General features: G+C 33.0%; 1 long non-coding RNA gene across 1 annotated transcript; it reads left to right on the top strand.

The window, feature by feature from the left end:
• Window positions 1-718: 718 nt before the first annotated feature.
• LOC144959545 (uncharacterized) lies at window positions 719-8,831 on the top strand. Its single transcript, XR_013642633.1, has 3 exons — window positions 719-747; window positions 6,531-6,745; window positions 8,782-8,831. It is a non-coding gene; the product is annotated as an uncharacterized LOC144959545 (long non-coding RNA).
• The last annotated feature ends 233 nt before the right edge of the window (window positions 8,832-9,064 follow it).

Raw genomic sequence — 9,064 nt, 5'->3', positions numbered from 1 at the left:
AATAATAATATAATAATAATAATAATAATAATAATAATAATAATAATAATAATAATAATAATAATGATAATAATTATTATTATTATTATTATTATTATTATTATTATTATTATTATTATTATTATTATTATTATTATTATTATTATTATTATTATTATTATTATTATTATTATTATTATCATTATCATGAATGTTACAGATTGTTCACATTTTTTTTTTTTTAAATTTTAGTAAAAACTGAATTCATCTCACACTAGTTATATTTCGGTAGGCGAAGAAAAACTTTACCGTCTAATATTAGATCATCTAGAATTAATAGCCTTTCCTGGAATTAATTTCAAATTAGTGAATACTTTTTGTTATACATTCTGTCATGTCGCCACTTATTATAAAAGCTGATAAGTCATACATTTATACATTCATTCATTCATCTATTAATTCATCTATTAATTCAGTTATTCATTTAGTCATTCATTCATTCTTGTCCACTTTGTTATTATATCACTCATTTCATTTTGTTGTTTGCCTCATTCATGAATTGTTTTCAATATGTTTACATTCCATAACGATTCATTCACCTATCATCCAATCACTCAGTGTTGTGAACACATTTTGTAACTATTGTAAATCTTACGATATTTTATTGTTTTGTATTTCAGACATCACTGTTAAACACTCTTCAATGCCAAATTACAATTGTTGAACAACCATTGAACAAGAGAGAGGTCCCAGCTACGAACTGAGTTGGTAAATATATCCTTCATTATTCTCTTTTACATGAGTTGGGCATCACATAGTAACTATAGACATCGTTATTTGTTTTACATAGTGATTTGTTTTAAATACATTTTTGACATTTTACTGTTACCGAAAATCACTTATATATTATGTTCTGAAAAGTGAGTCTTTAAAAAAATAATAATAAAAGGAGTCTACTAGCCGTGGTGTTATATTTAGTGATAGATAACTTGGGATTATTTTGGCATCCTATTATTGTTATCACACTCTAGTCTATTAGCGTCATTGCGAATAATTGTACACAAACTAACGACGAGTCACACACATTGGTAATAAACTTTTCGTAGTAACATTGTTTAGAGTACTCGCGATTGTTTTTGACACAAGTCATAATAACTCCGCATTGTATTGACACATTGCTTTATAAGATATTATAACGATAAAAGGTATCAAATTCAACATACATAAGTTGAAATAAGAGAAAGAGAGAGAGAGAGAGAGAGAGAGAGAGAGAGAGAGAGAGAGAGAGAGAGAGAGAAAGAGAGAGAGATAGATAGAGACAGAGAGAGACAGAGAGAGAGAGAGAAAGAGAGAGAGAGAGAGAGAGAGAGAGAGAGAGAGAGGGAGAGATTTCTAAAAGTAGAACAGTTAATTCCAATAAGGGTAGATAAATAAAACAATCAGTAACAGTATCCTGTCAATATATATATATATATATATATATTACTAAATAATACGTTAGGTAGCCATTAGGGACACCTAACTCAGGTTTTCATAAGGTTTGTGCATTAGGTCACCAATTTTTCGGGCGACCAAACTCAAACGCATTCATCTTTCATACTCATGATGCAATGCCTATAAATAGCCCTGCATTGCTTTGGTATGTGTCTTTACTTTCTATATTTCAATTTTAAAAGAATTCCAATCACTTAATAAAGATAAATCAGTGTTTAATCAAGTTCGTAGTTATGTCACCCATTGTGTAAATGTCACTTGCGTGACCCAGGCTAAAACACATGATATCTCATATGTCCGGATATATATCAAGGCGATTTCAAGGCTACAATATTTTTTTCAACCCAACTGATTTTTTGGGAGACAAATCCACGACCAAAATTTGACGAAGTAAGTTTTCTGGTCTCAATCTCAAGATATACATTTTTTTTCATTCAGCTTACGGAATGGCATTGCAATTTCTATTTTACGACAATTGACCGAATCTTTTATTTTACGACAATCAAAGACCGAAAACGAAAACACTACGGGGAAAGAAGGAAAGTGAAAGTAGCACAGAATTCGCGGTATTCGACATGGAATTCTCCATTCTTGTCACCAGTAGACTGTCTGTCAGTCCGTGTGTTGACTAGTCATTTATCAGTTTAATCCCATCATTTAGTAATTTCAACATGACCTGTTTAACTCTAATTTGGCATTTTTAGCATGTGGTCCATCTCGACATAATACTGTTTTGAGACGAGGGGTCACATATTTGTTTGTCGTAACTTCTTATATGAAAAGTGATTTATTTTCTATGCCGTTTTTCAATCTCTAGGTGAACTAAATTGATAGCTCGAATGTCTACGTTATGTCTCTGTCATATTGTAACGAATTTGCTAACTAAATGGTTTGTATGTTGTTAAAAAAATTCAGAGATCCGTTATGTGGTCTAAATTATGCTGCATTGGACCTAACAAAAATCATTATTATTATTATTATTATTATTATTATTATTATTATATTATTATTATTATTATTATTATTATTATTATTATTATTATTATTATTATTATTATTATTATTATTATTATTATTATTATTATTATTATTTTTTTTATATTATTATTATTTTATTATTATTATTATTATATATTATTATTATTATTATTATTATTATTATTATTATTATTATTATTATTATTATTATTATTATTATTATTATTATTATTATTATTATTATTATTATTATTATTGAAAATTGTGAAATGAAATGAAAGAAAGAGCTTCCTCTTTTGAAATCTTTAGTATTTTTCTCTAGGCTAGGGCTATTGGTGAGTACTGACCAATAGGTGAAAGCGCATGTTGGTCAGTACTAAATAAGAAGTGTCAACGGCAATTGATCAGTACTGACGAACAAAAGACCTGTTCGTCTTTGCTGACAATGATCTTTTCGATCTTATTCGTCACTACTGGATTATTCCATTAGTAATAAAATTATATAAAAAGTCACAGGCCAACTTATCCCATGACTGTTAGTTACGCGTAGACAAATTTGATTTAAGTTTAACGTGTGGGGCAACGGAATAACTCTCTTTTGTTTTATGCCGCCATATGATTCTTGTTATTTCATGTTGTCCATTCTATTAATGAATTAGATTGGGTTTTTTATTTTTTTTTGGTTGTTTGGTGTTTTGTGTTGGTTTTTTGTGTGTGTGTTTTTAGTTTTTTTTTGTTTGTTTTTGTTCGGTCATTCATCCGACGCCAGCTTGTTGTTGGTTTCAGTTCTAAATTCATAATCAAAACCGTGACGACCAAAGAGCAGATTTATTATTTTATGGCATTCTTGTAAATCATTATAACAAAATGGCATGTCTCGACAATTTACCACAATCGTCTATTTGGAATGATTAGAATTATTATAAAAGAATCCGTGATAATAATAATAATAATAATAATAATAATAATAATAATAATAATAATAATAATAATAATAATAATAATAATAATAATAATAATAATAATAATGACATTTAATTATATTGCAACCACACCTCTATACAATAAAGCTCTAGGCGCATAACAATAACTTCAATCCATTCAAATTTCTCTCTCTCTCTCTCTCTCTCTCTCTCTCTCTCTCTCTCTCTCTCTTTCTCGCTCACTAACTCTATCTATCTATCTCACTCCCAGTCTCTCTCTCTCTCTCTCTCTCTCTCTCTCTCTCTCTCTCTCTCTCTCTCTTTCTCTCTCTCTCTCTCTCACACACACACAGACACACACACACAAACCTTCCACCATCCAACTATTTAACATATTTAAAAAATAAAGTAATATATATATATATATATATATAATATATATATATATATATAATACATTACACACACACACACATATATATATATATATATATATATATATATATATATATATTTCTATTATTTATTATTTATTATTTATCATTTTTTAAAAATATTTTAATCAGTGGTCGGAAATTGATCTGATTCTAGTCCCAAATGTAGGAGACCTAAGTGATACCTCCAACTACAGGGGAAACATGCCTTGCCGCTATAGCTGCCAAACTCACCAATAAGATGATCCTCAACAGAGTCCAACCAGAGATAGACCCTCATCTACGTCCTTGTCAAAACGGCTTCAGACCAGGAAGATCCACAACTGCTCACCTCCTGGCATTGAGAAGGTTAATAGAAGGAGTAAAAAGTCACAACAAGAAGGCAATCATTCTATACGTAGACTTTAAGAAGGCCTTTGACTCGATACATGATGAAAATCTTAAAAGCATATAGTATACCTCGTAAACTTCTCTCCGCTATTAAAAGAATGTATGAGAACACACGGGCAAAGGTTATCTCTCCAGATGGTGAAACTGAGCTGTTTGAGATCAAGGCAGGGGTGCTTCAAGGTGATACATTAGCCCCCTATCTCTTTGCAATTGTTTCGGACTATGTGATGAGAAAGACCTACCCTGGCATGGAGAACGAGCTGGGCTTTACGCTGCATAGACAAAGAAGCAGGCGCAAACCAGCTATGATTGTCACGGATCTAGATTTCGCAGATGATCTGGCTCTACTGAACGAGGAGATGGACTAGGCATAAGAAGTCCTCAACAGACTTGAAACTGAGGCGGAACGAGTAGGACTATGCTGTAATGCTAAGAAGACAGTATTCCAAACCTACAACTAAGAAAGGCTAATTAACACACAGGCAAAGAATGGAGAATGGCTGAAGGAAGTTGACAACTTCAAGTACATAGGAGGTTGGACCCAAAGCAGTTCCTCTGATATTTCTGTAAGAAAATCATTGGCTTGGAGTGCCTGTCACAAACTCAGGAAAATCTGGAGTTCAAACCTACAGAGGGAAATAAAGAAAAGACTGTTCCTGGCATCGGTAGAGTCAGTGCTTCTATTGGAACAGCGACATGGACTCTTACTAAAGCCCTTGAGAAGCAACTGGACGGCTGCTACAGCCGTATGCTGCGGATGGCCCTCAATGTAAGCTGGAAAGAGCACATATCAAATGAAGAGCTCTACAGTGACCTCCCACCATTGACCTCAAAGATTCAAAAGAGAAGACTGAGACTTGCGGGGCACTGCTGGAGACACAAGGAGGAGATTGCAAGCAGTCTTGTTCTATGGGAACCACCTGAGCGAACCAGAAGCAGAAGCAGTCAGAATAAAACCTACATTGACTGTCTGCTAGATGACACAGGAATCGACAACACCCGGGAGCTGCGTACGCGTATGGAGGACAGGGCAGAATGGAGAAGACTTGTGGCTCACGTTGGGCGCCCCAAGGGGCGGCCTAAGTAGTATAAGTAAATATATATATATATATATATATATATATATATATATATATATATATATATATATATATATATATATATATCCTGTGATCATCGTCTGGTCAAATAAAATAACTAATAAACTAAGAATTATCGAAATAGATACGTTTTTAAGTGTTTCCTTAAAGCGAGTTCAGTAGGGACGTCACGAAGAGATAAGGGGAGATTGTTCCAGACAGTCGGTGCAAAGTGACTAAAGGATCTGTCAGAGAGCTTTTTACCCTTTTTTGGCACTTTAGGTAGACGATGATCACCTGATCTCAATGCACTGGTGTCTGTTTGTAATCTCAATCTTAGTACACCGATAGCTTGTTCTTGGAATCTACATTGTTCTCTAATTGAACCATTCCCGTTTGCCCTATTTTTTCCTTAAGTACTTTTAACTGTACATCTAGAATGTTTTTACTATCCAATTTTCTTCCTTTTTACTGGCGCTGATAAAACCTAAATGTGTTATAAGCGCCGTAAAACCCCTAAAAACGAGCAAAAACATAAACAATCCTAAAGCACCAAATATTCTCATGGGTAACCTAACTCACATTTTTATTGGAGTTCCTAACGTAGGAAAAACACCATTGCAATTTCTGGGCTCCTTAAGTAAATGAAAACAGTTAGTAAAACTTAGGTCATCCAGTTAATTTTGTATCTTTTTCACTTTGTATGATTTTTATGCACATTTTCGTGGAATTATTCATTGTTTCACTTTAACATGTTTAGTGCACCTGTGTGGCCGAACTCTTCTTTAATAAGAGATATATAGCTTGGGTGATGTTTATACAATGGGCTACCAAAAGTGGTAAATAGAATTATATATATATATAATATATATATATATATATATATATATATATATATATATATATATAATATATATATATATATATATATATATATATATATAATATATATATATATATATATATATATAATATCGTAACTAATTTATTGCAACACGGAAGCATATAAAAGATGCTTAAGTCTCTCAAAGGACTTGGAAATACCCAAGGAATGAATATTCTCATGGTGCGAAGAGAAAATAAAAGAAGAAAGAAAACATGAAGAAAGAATATGTAGAGAAGAAAATGAAGAAAGAATACGTAGAGAAGAACATGAAGAAAGAATACGTAGAGAAGAACATGAAGAAAAAAAACGTAGAGAAGAACCTTTCCATCTATTGTGAGGTCCCTTCGTATCTCAACCCTTCAATCAGTGTCAAGGTTGTAGGAGTCAATGACAGCAGAATGACAGTTGTGAATGTCGGCACGCCCATTGAGACATCAAAAACAGCAGACAAGTCAACGTTCAAATTTATCATTCCACCTCCTCTGGACGACAACAACCGTCCAACAATAAACATGAACATCACTTGTAAAGCTGAAAATGACATCAACTCTACCTTGATTGTCGGAGACAGTATCGAATTAGGTAACATAATGAGAGCTCTTCTTCTTCTTCTTCTTCTTCTTCTTCTTCTTCTTCTTCTTCTTCTTCTTCTTCTTCTTCTTCTTCTTCTTCTTCTTCTTCTTCTTCTTCTTCTTCTTCTTCTTCTTCTTCTTCAATTTTCCTGTAGTTCTTAAAATGCGGTTTTGTTGCCTGTATGAAACTCGCTGAAATAGGTAGCAGAAGTAGTGGTAAATTATTGGCACGTTATATAGACATAGGTAGGTTCTGAAGGTATATATTAACCCCCGTTAAAGAAGAAGTACTTTAAAATAAATCAACATACTTGTCTCATACAATAACAAGTTAACACATAATTAGCCAAATAATAATAGTGCCAGTTTTTGTTCATTTAATCGAGGCTATGGGTATTTAATTTTCATCCCGTATCACAAACTATTCATTTTTCTTCGTAAGTATGCTTACCTTTAAATGTGACTGGCGCGGCGGCTGGTGGCGACGCTAAGGTTTCTTCTGTTATATGGGACAGGCAGTTTCATTCCAGTAGTTTCAGTGAATCGCTTGTAAGATTTCTACTTTTTATCACTTGTAGCCAAATGGACATTCGCTTGTTAACCAGGTGCAGGCTTGGTCGGTAACCTGATACATATTTCGTCAGTAACCCGATGCAGGTTTGGTCAGTAACCCGATCTGTGAAAATATCGGAGTGAATCTTAGACAAGGTTGCAGCATTTTAATATTCCTCATGAATAGTGGGGTCGTGAGGGATTTAATTAGCTTTTCATTAATACCCTTGACATCACCACTGATTTTAAGATGTGCTAGATATTTGATGAAGGGGACACATGAAAGTAGTGAGATGGGGAATGATATGTATCATGAGAGCATAATAATCAATCCATATAAATACTAAATAGAACTATCGTGTATTAGCGATAGCATATTAGTAAATGTAATTCGTGTAATGTAATTCATTCAGTTGGAAGGCATACATACTATATATACAATAACATATACATATATATATAAATATAGATAAAGGTAGTGAATCAATATTTTATAATAACACGAATTATCAATTACTGTTGATACCTTGAGTTGTTGATTTCTGTTATTTTATGTTGTGTCTATTTACGGTCAGGCGAACACAATATTGATTATCACTCTTACACACACTAGTTTAATTGGCATTATCACAATCTATGTCCATCACCTACCTCATTCAAACATGTTTCTCGCCATGTTCGAGAAGGAGTGTGCTCTAAGAAGATTAAATGGGAAAGAGCGATATTGATCATTTTGCCGTTTGACTTAATCTAAAATGAGCTCTTTACTATTTGTGTGCCACCTTTCAGATAGTTTTTATTGATAATAAGTGCCGTAATGATTTTTTTTTTAAATAGCGTACATGAAATTACAGTGTCTCATTTTTGCCTTGAATTCGAGCCACTTCGGGATCGAAACGAGGCCAGAAAATTGTCGATTTGATGTATCTTTACAGGGTGTTTAAAGGCCAATTTGTCGATTTAGCGTTTAATTGTTGTTGTTATAATATTAATATAAGGGATGCCATTGCACACACACACACACACACACACATATATATATATGTATACATATTCTTGTTATATTTAGCACGATTTTGGAGTCAGTCTACATCGATGTTTCAGGCCTTATGGCCATCATCAAGACTGTGTTATAGGGTTTTTTTGTTGTGTGTTGTTGCTATTGCTTGTTAAAGTGGTTCCATAGGATTGTAGTTGGTTAGTACAAGTTTTCGTCTATGTGGGCAGCTGTTGTGCATCTCATTTTTCATGTTGAGTGTGGCTTCATGAGGTGTTTGATTATAGTATATTTTTCTTCCAGACATAAGCTAAATTGTTTTGATGATAGTGTATATCCTGGTGCTTTACATATACTTTTCCATGAAATGCTGTGGTCTAGATTGTGGCCTTTTAATTTCCAAAAATGTTTCCTGCGTTTTGTAGATGTTGTTTGTTGGCGTCTATGAAGGTTGAGGTGTGGAGGTTGTATCTTGTTCTGAAATTATTCTCCATTAGTCCTTGTTTGTGTTAGTTTCCGTGACTGTGGCTTGGTATATTTGACTTGATTCTAAACAGTGTTTGTTTGACGAGCAATGCTCCTTATTTCTGCAGTTGCATTTTCTGGTGGGCGGGTTTTGCTCTTGTCTGAGGTTTTTAAATATATTTTTGTTTTGGCTTGAAATTATTTTTCTATGTTGCGTATACAAGAGTATATTACTTTTATGGTATTCCTGTTGTTAATTTTATGTAGCTGCTGGTTCTTTGAGAAGTGTTTATCAATTTGTTCCAACACGCTAGA

This window comes from Berghia stephanieae, chromosome 14 (assembly GCF_034508935.2).
Source record: "Berghia stephanieae isolate SIO BIC M18660-M18661 chromosome 14, UCSD_Bste_1.3, whole genome shotgun sequence".
NCBI lineage: Eukaryota > Metazoa > Mollusca > Gastropoda > Nudibranchia > Aeolidiidae > Berghia > Berghia stephanieae.
This window is presented reverse-complemented; position numbering and strand designations above follow the sequence as displayed.